The following is a 15,736-nucleotide window of genomic DNA, read 5'->3' on the forward strand; positions in this document are numbered from 1 at the left end:
TATATATATATATATATGCAGTTTTTAGATTCACTTACATATAGGTTATTACAAGATATTGAATATAGTTCCCTGTGTTATATAGTAGGTCCTTGTTTTTAAAATGTTTTACTTAAAATAATGCTTTTCTGTTCATCCTAAATTCCTAATTTATCCCTCCGCCCTTTTCCTCTTTGGTAACCAGGAGTTTGTTTCCAGTGTCAGTTAGTCTGTTTCTGTTTTGCAAATGAGTTCATTTGCATCATTTTTTTTTAGATTCCGCACACATGTGATATCACATGATATTTGTCTTTGTATGACTTCACATCACTTAGTATGATAATCTCTAAGTCCATCCATGGTGCCAGAAATGACAATATTTCATTTTTTATGACTGAGTGATAGTCCATTATGTGTATCAGTTCAGTTCAGTTGCTCAGTTGTGTCCGACGCTTTGCGATCCCATGGACTGAAGCACGCCAAACTTCCCTGTCCGTCACCAACTCTGGGAGCTTACTCAAACTCATGTCCATCGTGTTGGTGATGCCATCCAACCATCTCATCCTCTGTCATCCCCTTTTCTTCCAGGCTTCAATCTTTCCCAGCATCAGGGTCTTTTCCAATGAGTCGGTTCTTTGCATCAGGGGGCCAAAGTATTGGAGTTTCAGCTTTAACATCAGTCCTTCCAATGAATATTCATAACTGATCTCTTTTAGGATAGACTGGTTGGATCTCCTTGCTGTCCAAGGGACTCTCAAGAGTCTTCTCCAATACCACAGTTCAAAAGCATCAAATCTTCAGTGCTCAGCTTTCTTCACTGTCCAACTTTCACACCCGTATATGACTACTGGAAAAACCAGAGCTTTCACTAGATGGACTGTTGTTGGTCAAGTCTCTGTTTTTTAATATGCTGCCTAGGTTGGTCACATATTCATCTATTGATAGACATTTAGGTTGTTTACATGTTTTGACTATTGTAAATATTGCTGCTATGAACATTTCAAATTACAGTTTTCAGAATTTTCATCTTCTCTGTATATATGCCCAGGAGTGGGATTGCTGGATTACATAGTAACTCTATTTTTAGGTTGGTAAAGAATCTCCATATTTTAAACAATATGGTTTCATGATGATAGTTTCCATCTTTCTTCATATGACTATACCTATTTCTTCATAGGACTGATCATAACCTAAATTTAATTAAATTTTGATTTTAGCTTGGCATGTCAAGTCATATCTATTATGATTATGAGTTTAATCATGAGTCTCTCAAAACTTATGGTATTTTATCACCCACTATCTCTGATAACAGATTAAAATAAAAAATTTTAGTTTAAAATATATAGGGTAGGGGGTTTCTCTGGCGGCTCAATGGTAAAGAATCTACCATCCAGTGCAATAGATACGGCTTCAATCCCTGATCCAGGAAAATCCCACATGCCATGGAGCAACTAAGCCCATGCGCCACAATATTGAGCCTATGATTTAGAGCCTGAGAGCCTCAACTACTGAGCCCATGAGCTATAACTACCGAATCCTGCATGCCCTAGAGCCCATGCTCTGCAAGAAAAGAAGCCACTGTAATGAGAAGCCTGTGTATCACAACTAGAGAGTAACCCCTGCTTGCTACAACCAGATTAAAAGCCCGTGTATATACATATAAATAGTATAGGGTGGGCTTAGAAGGAATTAGAATTTGAAGCCAAGAATTTCTGAAATATATGAAGATAGTGATTTTAACATTGATTTCTGCTTTAGTGTTACTTAAAATGTAAGTAATAATTAACATTCCTAAAATACAAGGTTTCCTATAAAATACAGCTGTTCTATATTGCTCAGAGTATTCCCTTTTTCAATTTGATAGTTGTATAGACTTTAATTTCAGTCATTGCTCCTGAAAGTTTATGAATAACACAAGTAACTACTTTTAATCCATATTTGTTTGCCAAGAAAATGTTAAGAAATACTTTGGGTGCTTACATAGTCAAATATATAGATTTTTTTTTTTTAACTACAGGAAAACCCAAAATTACAGTGGTTTCACTTAATCTTATATTTTACAGAATTGAAAAAAAAAATCAACAGTTAGGGTGTGTATGGGTTTATGTTTATGCATATGTTTGCATGTGTGAGTATTTAACTTAGAAACATTATAATTTTGAAAAATATTATTTCTTAGAAATTCCCTGGTGGTCCACTGGTTAGAAATCTGAGCTTTCACTGCCAAAGGCAAGGGTTTGATCCCTAGTCAGGGAACTAATATCTCACAAGCCGCACATCATGGCAAAATTTTTTAAGATAAAATAAAATTTTAAAAACATTAAAAAAAGAGAACTTTGAGCATAACACAAGTAATGTTTAAGTAGTAGAAGTTCAATAAAGACTTTAGTAAGTATACGAGTTACAAACTACATTATTTGGGGCTACCAAGGGGGATAAGTAACTACTATAATTTTACACCCAATGAATGAAACAATATTACAAAATAAGCTTTGCTTTCCACGACTGAAGAAAATTAGTAATTACAGACTTTAGGATAAAAACAATCTGTTAATTCCATGCTAAACTACACATCAGGATATTTTTCCAAAGCTCCAAAATCACTTTGATTAAATTGCAAGCATCTTCCAGGAGTATATAATCCCATTTATAACATCAGTATTAGCAGCTTCCTTTGGTTTACATAGAACTCCTTGCTGACTCATAAAATCCAGTATTTAGATAAATATTTCTTCCTTAAAGCAAGATAACTAATCTCTGTATCCTATTAAGACAACACTTTAGAAAATGGAATATTGGGGAATTAAAAGAGATGATGGACAGGGAGGCCCGGCATGCTGCAGTTCATGGGGTCGCAAAGAGTCGGACAGGACTGAGCGACTGAACTGAACTGAACTGAAAGTCAATGACCTCATAATTATTTAAAAATATTATTCCATGAAGTGTGAATTTATACACTTAGCCATAAATAAAATGTCAATTGTTATGTCATGGTACACATTTGCACATGTGAAGAAACTGAGATTATTTAAAAGAATTTAATTTTACACTTGATATTTAGAGAAAAATCTTCATTATCAGGGAAGAAAATGAAAGTGAAAGTGGCCCAGTTGTGTCTGACTCTTTGAGACCCCACGGACTGTAGCCCATCAGGCTCTTCTGTCCATTGAATTATCCAGGCCAGAATACTGGATAATTTTAACTGTGGTTGTGAGAGCTGGTAAATAAGGCTGAGTGCTTTCCCTTCTCCAGGGGATCTTCCCAACCCAGGAATCAAACCAGAGTCTCTTGCATTGCAAGCAGATACTTTACCAGCTGAGCTATTCAGATTGAGCTGTGATCCAATATGGTTTTAATTTTTACTAAGATGTGCTATTATTACCAGTGAAGCTACTTTCTACTAATTTAAAACCTGCTATTATATTTCATGCTCACCCAATGCATAAATGATTTCTTAATACCTCCCATATTTTATTTCCTTCAAATAAATCCCCTCAGTATTTTTCCATATTATTTTCATTACGCTGATTTGGCTTAAAACATTCACTTTAACCAGGATACCTTTCTCTTTCCTTTACCCAGCAAAATATCCCAAAGCTTAAATGCTTAAAAAGTCCAACTCAATAATAACAGTTTATTGTTGTTCAGTCATAAATTGTGTCCAACTCTTTGTGATCCAATGGACTACAGCACACAGGCTTCCCTGTCCTTTACTATCTCCTGGAGTTTGCTCAGACTCATGTCCATTGAGTCTATGATGCCATCCAACCATCTCATTCTCTGTCACCCCCTTCTCCTCCTACCTGCAGTCTTTCCCAGCATCAGGGTCTTTTCCAATGAGTCAGATTTTCTCATCAGGTGGCTAAAGTATTGGAGCTTCAGCTTCAGCATCAGTCATTCCAATGAATATTCAGGGTTGATTTCTTTTAGGATTGTCTGGTTTGATTTCCTTGCTATCCAAGGGACTCTCAAGAGTTCTCTAGCATAATAGTTTGAAAGCATCAATTCTTCAACACTCAGCCTTATTTACCAGCTCTCACAACCACAGTTAAAAAACCATAGCTTTGACTATATCAACTTTTGTTGGCAAAGAGATGTTTCTGCTTTTTAATACACTGTCTAGATTTGTCATAGCTTTTCTTCCAAGCAGCAAGTGTCTTTTAATTTCATGGCTGCAGTCACTGTCCACAGTGATTTTGGAGCCCAAGAAAATAAAATCTGCCACTATATCCATTTTTTAATCTTTTCCCCCCATTTTTCCATCTATTTTCCATGAAGTGATGGGTACAGGTGCCATGATCTTAGTTTTTTGTATGCTGAGTTTTAAGCCAGTTTTTCATTTGCCTTGTACATAAGTCATTAACGGTTCATAAGTATGATTATTTATGTACAAGGCCTTGTGCCAAACATTTATGAAATTACCATTTACAATATTATAATGTGGTGGGTACATTTAGCAACTTTAGAAATAAGACTTGGGGTTTGGGAAGGTTAAATAATTGGCTCAAAACCTCACCAGTAGGAAGTTGTGGGACTGGACTGCGTATGAATTCTGATAATCAGTTGCAGAGAGTCTTTAGGGGCCTTACGATAACATGGAAATGGAAAAGGGTCCAGTCATCTTCACAAAGGCACCAGATATGTGAATAAAACCAATTTAGTTTTTTAAGACCAGAGCAGCTGCTCAACAAATCAGGAAGGAACCACAATTAAGTGTCACATGGAGATGAGTAATTTTTCTAGATTTTTCTAGCTGAGCCTTTCATGAGTCAGTCAAATTCCTGACTCATAAATTATGAAAGTGAAGAAAATATAAACTTCAAAGGAGTTCAACATCAGGCCAGTTGTCTAAACTAGTGTGTTCGACTAAAGTCACATTCAAGGCCCACATTATTAATTTTTCACTTTGTTCATTCAGTAGTTACAGCAAATGTCAACACTGTTCTGGAAATGGGGATCCAATAATGAGCAGCCAAAATGTTCTATGTTCATAGATTCTTCATGGGAGCAGTAGAGTTAGGATTACACAATTAACAATAACCTAAGTGACAATCTTACATTTCAGCAAAATATTTCAGCATATTGAATTCTGTGTATTTCTTAATCCTACTTTTGTTATATTCTAGTGTGTACAATTCTATATAGAGCAATTTAATTCATCATAGTTAGAAAGTTTCATAACCAAGAGAGTAAATATTCTTCTTCAGCATTTTAAATACCCTGCAATCTTTCATGCTTTGAGTCCCAACATCATATTGACTTCCCTGATAGATCATCTCATAAATGGTACTATTCAGACCACTAAAGTTGTGCATTTTGATGACCCCCAGATGCAAACGCCCACAGCAAAAATCAAATTTAGAAGTTAAATGTCAAAGGCATTCATATCACAAACTAGCACCTAGTTTAATTTTCCTTTCTCATTTTCTGCTTACATTTATTTTCATATTCCAAAACTTTTCTAATTTTCTAATTAGTGTATATAACCATCTTATAAAAATTAGAGAAGTTTGCTTACTATGAAAAGGACATTGAAATACAAAATGACATGTTACTATGTACAAAGTACACAGATAGTTTTAGGAATAAAAAGAGTACCTGGTGCCTATGTATAGATAACAGCCAGGTGCCAAATTACCTTTATTTCTGTCTATCACAGAGCCTGAAACAGTACTTTATGGAGTTGGATTTTTATTTTCTGAAGGTCAGTTAAGCAACAAGAATTTTCCATGTAAAATTAAATAATCTTTTTTTTTTTCTGGTGATATTTAATTTCTCTAAACCATTTGATGGTATGAAGAGGAAAATTTATAAGTTGAAGACAGTAATAAGTAGAAGTTGAGAAATAGAAGTGTGGGGTCATTTGCTGTTGGTAGAGCTTCCTCAATCGTGTCTGACTCTTTGTGACCCTGTGGACTGTAGCCTACCAGGCTCCTCTGTCCATGGGATTTTCCAGGCAATAGTACTGGAGTGCATTGCCATTTCCATCTCCAGTGGATCTTTCCGACCCAGGGATCGAACCCAGGTCTCCCACATTGTAGACAGACGCTTTACCATCTGAGCCAACAGGGATGTCCCCCCCCCTTTTTTTTTTACATTTTTTTTAGAGCTTCCTCAATCACCAGGAATATTGGGCCATATCTCACATTTTAGATAACTGAGAAAATATCCACACACAAAGCAAGATGTACTTATTATTTTAAATTTCAAAATTAGACTAAGTTGTCTTGACCATTATTAATGACAAGGCTGATTAGCAGCTAAGATCACGGACTTTGAAATCAGAATGACTTGTGTTGGAATCCTAGTTTTGCTACTTACTATCTACAATTCTGAGCCTCAGTTTCAGTTTAGTTCAGTTCAGTGACTCAGTCATGTCTGACTCTTTGCAACCCCATGAACCACAGCACACCAGGCCTCCCTGTCTATCACCAACTCCTGGAGTTCACTCAAACTCATGTGTATTGAGTCAGTAATGCCATCCAGCCATCTTATCCTCTGCCGTCCCCTTCTCCTCCTGCCCCCAATCCCTCCCAGCATCAGGGTCTTCTCCAATGAGTCAGCTCTTGGCATGAGGTGGCCAAAGTATTGGAGTTTCAGCCTCAGCATCAGTCCTTCCAATGAACACCCAGGTCTCCTTTAGGATGGACTGGTTGGGTCTCCTTGCAGTCCAAGGGACTCTCTAGAGTCTTCTATCACCAGTCACATCCACAACAGGGTATTGTGTTTGCTTTGGCTCCATCCCTTCATTCTTTCTGGAGTTATTTCTCCACTGATCTCCTGTAGCATATTGGGTACCTACCGACATGCGGAGTTCCTCTTTCAGTATCCTATCATTTTGCCTTTTCATACTGTTCATGAGCTTCAGTTTACTTAGCTATAAAATGATAATATCATAATTGGACCCACTATTAATTTATTTCCCAAAAAACCTACTTACTAAACAAGCACTAGACATTATTACATGTGTGAGAGAAAGTAGTAAACACAGCAGATACAATGCATGAAACTTGCATTCTTTTAGGGGAAACAGATGATACAAAGAAGACAAGTGTTATGGGGGGAAATAAACAGAGACAAAATTTAAGGGCTTCTGGGAGTATAGAGAAATTTTAGGAGAGTATTTAGGGAAACCCTTATTGAGGATGGGCCTTAGGAAGCATCACTATGAACAAAGCTAGTGGAGTAATGGGATTTCAGCAGAACTAATTCAAGTCCTAAAAGATGATGCTGTGAAAGTGCTGCCGTCAATATGTCAGAAAATTTGGAAAACACAGCAGTGGCCACAGGACTAGAAAAGGACTGAAAAGGTATTTTCATTCCAATCCTAAAGAAAGGCAATGCCAAAGAATGTTCAAACTACTACACAATTGCACTCATATCACACACTAGCAAAGTAATGCTCAAAATTCTCCAAACAAGGCTTCAACAATATGTGAACTGAGAACTAGAAAAGGCTGCTGCTGCTGCTACTAAGTCGCTTCAGTCGAGTCTGACTCTGTGCGATCCCATAGACAGCAGCCCACCAGGCTCCGCCGTTCCTGGGATTCTCCAGGCAAGAACACTGGAGTGGGTCACCATTTCCTTCTCCAATGCATGAAAGTGAAAAGTGAAAGTGAAGTCACTCAGTCATGTCTGACTCTTAGCGACCCCATGGACGGAGGAGCAGTCCATGGGATTTTCCAGGCAAGAGTACTGGAGTGGGGTGCCTTTGCCTTCTCCTCAGAAAAGGCAGAGGAACCAGAGATCAAATTGCCAACATCTGTTGGATTATAGAAAAAAACAGGAATTCCAGAAAAATATCTACTTCTGCTTTACTGACTACGCCAAAGCCTTTGACTATGTGGATCACAACAAACAGTAGCAAATTCTTCAAGAGATGGGAATACCAGACCACCTTACCTATCTCCTGAGAAATCTCTATGCAGGTCAAGAAACAACAGTTAGAACCAGACATGGAACAATGGACTTGCTCCAAATTGGGAAAGGAGTACATTAAAGCTGCAAATTGTCACCCTGAATTAATGCTGCTCTGGTAGTTTAGCCGGTAAAGGATCCACCTACAATGCAGGAGACCCGGTTCGATACCTGGGTGGGAAAGATCCCCTGGAGAAGGGATAGGCTACCCATTCCAGTACTCCTGGGCTTCCCTGGTGGTTCAGTTGGTAAAGAATCCACCTGCAATGCGGGAGACCTGGGTTCAATCCCTGGGTTGAGAAGATCCCCTGGAGAAGGGAACAGCTAACTACTCTAGTATTCTGGCCTGGAGAAGTCCATGGACTATAGAGTCCCTGGAGTCACAAAGAGCTGGACATGACCCAGTGACTTCCACTTTCTTGAGATTGCAAGACTGGAATGTTTATGGAGAAGTAATGAAGAAGATAAGCTTAGTAAGTTTCCCTTTTCCTAGAATGAAGCAGAAAAGGGAAAAGATAAAAAACTGATGAGTGAGAAGGTGATAAATGTGCCTCCAACAAAATGGAGGCCTCATCATAGTACTGAGGAAAAAAAAATGCAGAACAGGAACAAAAGCAGTCACGGAATATAAAATAAATATTCTCGATCTGAAAGGGACACAAATTATAGAACAAAATAATTTGCAATTTTCCCAGCCCAGACAACAAAAGTTTTGAGACAGACAGCTACAAGCATTTAGAGAGGAAAAAGTGAAGAGAGTAAAGCAAGATTATTTATAAGTAAGCACAAACCAGGACAAACGCTGGCTTTCTTCTGCCTCAGTAAATACTTTAAAAGAAAGCAACAGTGAATGCAAAGATATAAGGAAGAAAATATGTTCTCTTAAAAATTTTATACTCAGCCAAATTATGCTTTCATTGTGAGGCATACAACCTGCCCCTCTGCCGCCCCCTTCCAATTAGGTGATCTGTGCAGGGACACTCTCTTGTCACAGGGAAAGTTAATTCTAACCTTAGTTGAAGAGCTATGCAGAAAGTCTTTGTCAGTATATTAATCTTTAACTTGCTTCCACTTAAGAAATTTCGAAGACTTGACTGTGAGCAACAGCATCTATGAGAATTTTCTGTAGCCTATTACTGACATCCAATTTTATAGACAGGTATCACTCAAACTATGTTCATGAAGACATAAATATTCCAAGAATTCTTAGTAAGAAAACACACCAAGAAATTTCTGTGATGAACGCACAAGGAACACGATGAGCTATAAACTAAGTTAAACAATTCTCTTCTACAGTATTCTGCAGAGCCTCTAAGAAACTATCATATATTTATAAATCTCCCAAAGTAGTATAAAGTACACAATATTTAGAAGTATCCACTTCCACTGCATGCCCCAAACACACCGAAAACCTTGTCCATTAATTCACATAATATTAATACTCCATGGACCATCCTTTGCGAAATGGACTGGAGATACTTATGAAAATTATCCTTGTAAATGCTCTGTTTGTTTTGATCTGTTCAGCCTGCACTGGGAGATATTATAATAGATTTACCTGTATAACCAGCTGATATGACATTGCATAGTTGTGTTGTGTTTTTGTGAACCTACTGGGGGATATTCCATTGGACTTAATACCAAGAGCAGTTGCAGCTGCCCTTCACATTCTCCCAAACTGGTTTGAAAAAAGTGAAAGTGAAGTCGCTCAGTCATGTCCAACAGGCTCCTCCGTCCATGGGATTTTCTAGGCAAGAGTACTGGAGTGGGTGCCATTTCCTTCTCCAGGGAATCTTCCCAACGCAGGGATCGAACCCAGGTCTCTCACGTTGTAGACAGACGCTTTACCATCTGAGCCCCCAGGAAAGTCCTGTGGAGGACTCCAGCTCATGCTTAAAACTCAAATAAGAGACATGTTTAGTCTACCAGTCCATTTGAAATGCTGAAAATCTTAGCCTTTTGTCTGTGCCCTGTAATCCTTTATGGGAGAAAACATATGGGTTTTGCTTATCTGCATACAAGAGCTTCCCCGGGTAATTTGTGCGCCTGCTGCCTTCCTTGGATGTGGTAGCCGTTTCTCAGGCTCCCTCTCCAGATTGAAAAAAGTATGAGGGTCTGATTGTCTCCTTTTCTAATGGGACTTCACACAATGGAAAAGAACAAAACATTGGAGGAATCCAGCTCATGATTAAAACTCAAATAAGAAACATGTTTAGTCTACAAATCCATTTGAAATGCTGACAATCTTAGCCTTTTGTCTGTGCCCTGTAATCCTTTATGGGAGAAAACATATGGGTTTTGTCTGTCTGTATACAAGAGCTGTAGTGGTGTAGTGGGTTGTGTTTGTTTAATTGGGCCTCTAATGCACAGTAGCAGACTCACTGTAGAGCTGCTCATTCTGTCCATGGTATGTTCACTGGCAGCACTGAGCTGTGTCTTGAAATTGCTGCCTAGGGAAAGTGGGTAGGTTGTGATGATCCTTGGCACATCAATGCCTCAGTTCTTCTCACAGAGAAGAATGACAAAATTGTGTTTGTGTGTGTCTATGTCAAAATTGTGTGTTGTGTTGTACTGAAGGTGATGTTCTGGGCTAGAAATGCCTGACCTGCATTTCTCATAGGGAACCACCATAGACATTTTCTCCACTGGGGCCTATGTTGTATCTGGACTGGCCCTTTTGGCTCTTACGATGGCAGAATGCACTTTAGCAAAAGCTCTCAGGAAACTTTGACAAGATACATCACTTCTGTGATATCTCCAAGTCCAGGAGGGTATACAGTATGCTCAAGGGCCACACAGTGAGATCTCAAGTAAAATGAGAGAGCAGACCTGGGGCTTTACTTTTGTTAGTGTACAAGGGTGGGATGTCTAGAATTTCCTTGTTATTGTTGTTCAGTCACTGAGTCATACCCCAATCTTTGAGACCCCATGGACTCCAGGACTCCAGGCTCCCCTGTCCTCCATTATCTCCCAGAGTTTGCTCAAATTCACGTCCATTGATTTGGTGATGCTATCTACCCGTCTCATCCTCTGGTCATCCCCTTTTCCTTTTGCCTTCAATCTTTGCCAGCCTCAGGGTCTTTTCCAATGAGGTGCACACTTTATTGGCTAGTTTAAAGTTTAAGAGAAGGAAGTAGGGTATGGGGAGGAAGACGTGGGATCACTCAAGCAACCAAGGCTTTCTGGAAGAGAAACCTTTATGCCTCGGTTCAGTTCAGTCGCTCAGTCCTGTCCAACTCTTTGTGACCCCATGAATCTCAGCACGCCAGGCCTCCCTGTCCATCACCAACTCCCGGAGTTCAATCAGACTCATGTCCATCGACTCAGTGATGCCATCCAGCCATCTCATCCTCTGTTGTCCCTTTCTCCTCCTGCCCCCAATCCCTCCCAACATCAGAGTCTTTTCTAATGAGTCAACTCTTCGCATGAGGTGGCCAAAGTACTGGAGTTTCAGCTTTAGTATCATTCCTTCCAAAGAAATCCCAGGGCTGATCTCAGCACCTAATTCCTGAACTGATTATTTTGCTCATAGCTGTGTCATATAGCTGGCAATGATGATTCAAGATGGATATCTTTGGAAATAGACACCTCAGCAGTCAAATGCTTGACATCAAGCATTTACACTACAATCAAAAAACAATGTTAGACACTTATGCTAAAGTCTGATTTATCATAGCCAATCCATGTGACTCAATAGAGAATTTTGTAGTCCCTGTAACTGCACTGGTTTTTTGGTACTTTTCCCCCAGGCAAGACAAATAGGATCAACATGTTCTTTATTATATTCAATTATATTTTGCTACATTTTATTTATATATTGGTATATTTTATTGGTTCATTATAGATGTATACTAGGTGGATATTCTTCATAATAACTGTGTTAGTTGCTCAGTCATGTCCAACTCTTTGAGACCCCATGCATAGACTGTAGCCCACCAGGCTTCTCTGTGGATGGGATTCTCCAGACAAGAATACTGGAGTGGGTTGCCATTCCCTTCTCCCAGGGATCTTTCCAACTCAGGGGTCAAACCCAGGTCTCTCACATCCAAGGCAGATTTTTTACCATCTGAGCCACATTAAGATATATTTATTCACAATAAGTTTTCACCTGTTGTACTAATTCAGTATTTCTAAATGTGAAAGCAATTCACACTTTATTTTTAAAACATTATATAAGTATCTCTGCAATTATGTTTTAAGTTATTCTGAACAACTTCTATTGCACATGGACTACTATATGTATTGGTAATTTCTTGTGTAACAAACCACCTAAATTTAGTGGATTGAAAAAAAAACATCATTCATCAGTTCACAAAACATAGATTAGCAATTTGGAGTAAATTCAGCTGAATAGTCCTGCTGATCTTGCCTGGTTGACACGTGTGGCTGCCACCAGCTGGTGGCTCTGCTAGAGCTAAACGGTCTAAGGTATCATTATTCTCCTAACTGGCAGTAGGAAGGCTACTGGCCAGGATGCCATGGTGCTCTTCAAGGGACTTTTCTTACAGGCTAACTTGGACATGTTGTCATGTCTCTTCTAGTAGATTTAGATAAAGTTTCCTTTATTGCCATATATTCTTCTATTCACATTCCGTTATTCAGCAAGGGTCAACTATGTGCCCAACAACATGTGGAAAAGATTTTGAAATGCATGAAATATTTTGTTTTATACAGATTCCAGTATACTATTTGGGAAAATTAATCAATGTAGAAAAACATTAATCTTCTGTTGGAAGGTATAAAAACCAGTGGGAAAAATAAAACTATCTACTTGCTATCAAATATATACTTACAGATTAACCTGGTGGCCCGGACAGTAAACAATCTGCCTGCAATGCAGGAGACCTGGGTTTGATTCCAGGGTCAGAAAGATCCCCTGGAGAAGGCAATGACAACCCACTCCAGTATTCTTGCCTGGAGACATCCATGGACAGAGGAGCCTGGTGGGCTACAGTCTATAGGGTCACAAAGGGTCGGACACGACTGAGCAACTAACACTTTCACTTTCAAGTACTACAAAATCCCTTAAAGATCCCTATTTGCTATCAAAATAAGTAAGCCAATTTTTATATGTTTCTTTTTCTCAAAAACATAGTGCTATTATGTGACACAGGAAAACTTGAAAGCATTTTCCTGGAAAATTGTTTAAACTTAACAGAAAAGTGAACAGAAGTTATAAAGAACATTTTCAAAATTAAGCTGGAAAAAACATTTTTCTCAGATGGAACTTTATTTTGATAGTAGATATATGTTTATAGTAAACTGAGCAGACACAAACTTCAGACTATAATGAAAGCAAAATCTTTTTTCATCTCTATCAAGTTGGTGGAATGATTTGTATACCTAGTCTACATAATTCTATGGAAAGTCACAGAGACAATAACCAGAAGAGAAAGTATAAAGAAAACAAGAAAAATCTGAACTTAAACCATGGATGCTTTATTGCAATTTCCTCCAAATTATTAGCTTTCATGTGTTAATTCCCTTTAATTACCATCTGATTACTCTTAGTAGACAATTGAATATATAACCAATAATATGTACATAAGAACAAATTCATCTAAAATTGTCTGTAAAGTTTTATATTATTGAGATCATAACTCCAGGCTATTACTTTTTTTTTTTTTCACAAAAAAGTCAGCTTTCAATAAAACCTAGCAGAGAAAATATGTTTGCCTGAGGGAGAGAATATTTTTCACCTTTATAGGCACTGAAATTGAATCTGTTTTACTCACAAGCCATTGTTCATAGCTGCTGCCATAAATTTTAAAGGTTCAAGAATTTACTTTTCAAATGAAACAATGACCATTCTTCTACTGAGATCCCTCAATATATCCCCAAAGAAAACACAGCACTCTACATTTTCTACCATCATTTTACGTACATGATTTTCTTGATACGGGAAAAAGACAGAGAACCCACATACTACCAAAAATAAATACCGCTTCATTTTTCAAAGATTCAGTAGAGTTTGGCTTTACAGGGAATTACAGTAAAAGAGACACAGGATCAGCTCAAAAATCTCCAAGGAAAATAAAATAGTGGTCCAGTGCTTTCAAGGAGTGCCTTGGACTGCAAGGAGATCAAACCAGTTAATCATAAAGGAAATCAATCTTGAATATACATTGGAAGGACCAATGCTGAAGCTGAAGCTCCAATATTATGGCCACCTGATGTGAAGAACTGACTCATAATGCCTTGAAAGATTGAAGGCAGGAAGAGAAGGGAATAACAGAGGATGAGATGGTTAGATGGCATCACCGACTTGATGGACATGAGTTTGCACAAGCTCTGGGAGTTGGGTGATGGACAGGGAAGCCTGGCTTGCTGCAGTCCATGGGGTTGCCAAGAGTCAGACACAACTGAGTGACTAAACAAAAACAACAAAAGTGCCTGCAAATGCAAAATATGTGGAACACAGATTTGGAGCGCCATGGGGTTGCAAAGAGTTGGACGGGACTGAGTGACTTTCACTTTCACACTTGGTCCAGAGATGAACAAAGAATGCATTCAAGAAATGAGAAACACTAAACCAAGTTTCACAGGAAGTGAATGAACCAGAAAGACTATTTCCCTCTAAAAACATTTTGGCCAAAGTCAGAAACACCAAGAACATCAAATGGTGATAAAGATGTTGAGCACAAAGAACACTCACTCATTGTCAGTGGAATGCAAAATTGCACAGGCATTTTGGAAGACAGTTTGTCAGTCTCTTACAAAATTAAACATGCTCTCACTGTACAATCCAGCACTCTCCTTGGCATGTATTCATATTAAATGAAAATTTATGTCCACACAAAAACCTTCATATGGATGTTTATGGCATCTTTATTTATAATTGCCAAAGCTTTGAAGCAACCAATTTGTTCTGTAGGTGAATAGATAAATAAACTATGGTACATCTACATAATGAAATGTTACTCCGTGCTGAAAAGAAATGAACTCTCAAGCCGCGAAAAAACATGAAGGACACTGAAAACCACATTACTAAGTGAAAAAAAGCTGATCTAAAAAGCCTACATGTTATGAATCCAATGATATGACATTCTAGAAAATAGAAAACTATGGTGATAGTAAGAAGTTCAAAGGTTGTCAGGGCTTGAGGGAAGGAAGGAATAAACAGGTGAAGCATAGAGGATGTTTAGGTGGGTAAAACTATTCTGTACGCTATAGTAATGGTGGGTCATTTTTTGTCAAAACCCAGAGAAGGTGCAATGCCAGTGTGATACATAGACACACTGACAATGATGTGAGAGTGTAGAGCTCTCCACTGTACCAGGGGCAGATGGGAAACCTCCCTACCTTTCACAGAATTTTGCCATGAAGCTAAAACCACTCTAAACAAAGAAAGTCTACTTATATGCCATTTTTTTAAAGATACAAAAGAAAAAAGAATACATTTTCTTTCAAAAGCAAGACAACACTTTTAATTTCTTAAAATGGATAACATTAGTATTTTCTAACTGTAGTTCTCACAATAAATTTGAACTTGTATGATAAATTATCACAGGTATAATAGTTTGAAAACTATATTTCTAGAAACATCCTTGAATTGCTTGTAATTGTTCTCTTCTTTTGTAGTAGGAATAGCCGAAGTTTGGCTTGCATAAGTTTAAAGAGAATGATTTTTTTTTTTTTACATGAGTGAGGGAATGTAGAATTTTAAAAATCTACAGAGTCTGGAGAATAAAAATCTACAATAATCATACCTTGATTATTATTCTAAATCAGAGTTTTTAGGATAGGTAGATAGCTTTCATTTCCTAATTACCCAAGTAATATAAAGCAAAATTCTACACAAGTGAGATAAATGCCTAATTTGGATTAGCCCAGAAAACAC

At 38.0% G+C, this 15,736-nt stretch overlaps 1 long non-coding RNA gene across 2 annotated transcripts in view; it reads left to right on the forward strand.

Annotated features, from left to right (window-relative positions):
• The first annotated feature begins 1,055 nt into the window (after positions 1-1,055).
• Positions 1,056-15,736, forward strand: part of LOC120875044 — a 31,369-nt gene continuing 16,688 nt past the window's right edge. For both annotated transcript variants that reach the window (XR_005723797.1, XR_005723798.1), the window contains exons 1-3: positions 1,056-1,066; positions 4,158-4,162; positions 9,919-10,001. This is a non-coding gene — a long non-coding RNA (uncharacterized LOC120875044). The remainder of the gene's footprint in view (positions 1,067-4,157; positions 4,163-9,918; positions 10,002-15,736) is intronic.

The sequence above is a fragment of the Oryx dammah genome, unplaced genomic scaffold (assembly GCF_014754425.2).
Source record: "Oryx dammah isolate SB20612 unplaced genomic scaffold, SCBI_Odam_1.1 HiC_scaffold_16, whole genome shotgun sequence".
In the NCBI taxonomy this organism is placed as follows: domain Eukaryota; kingdom Metazoa; phylum Chordata; class Mammalia; order Artiodactyla; family Bovidae; genus Oryx; species Oryx dammah.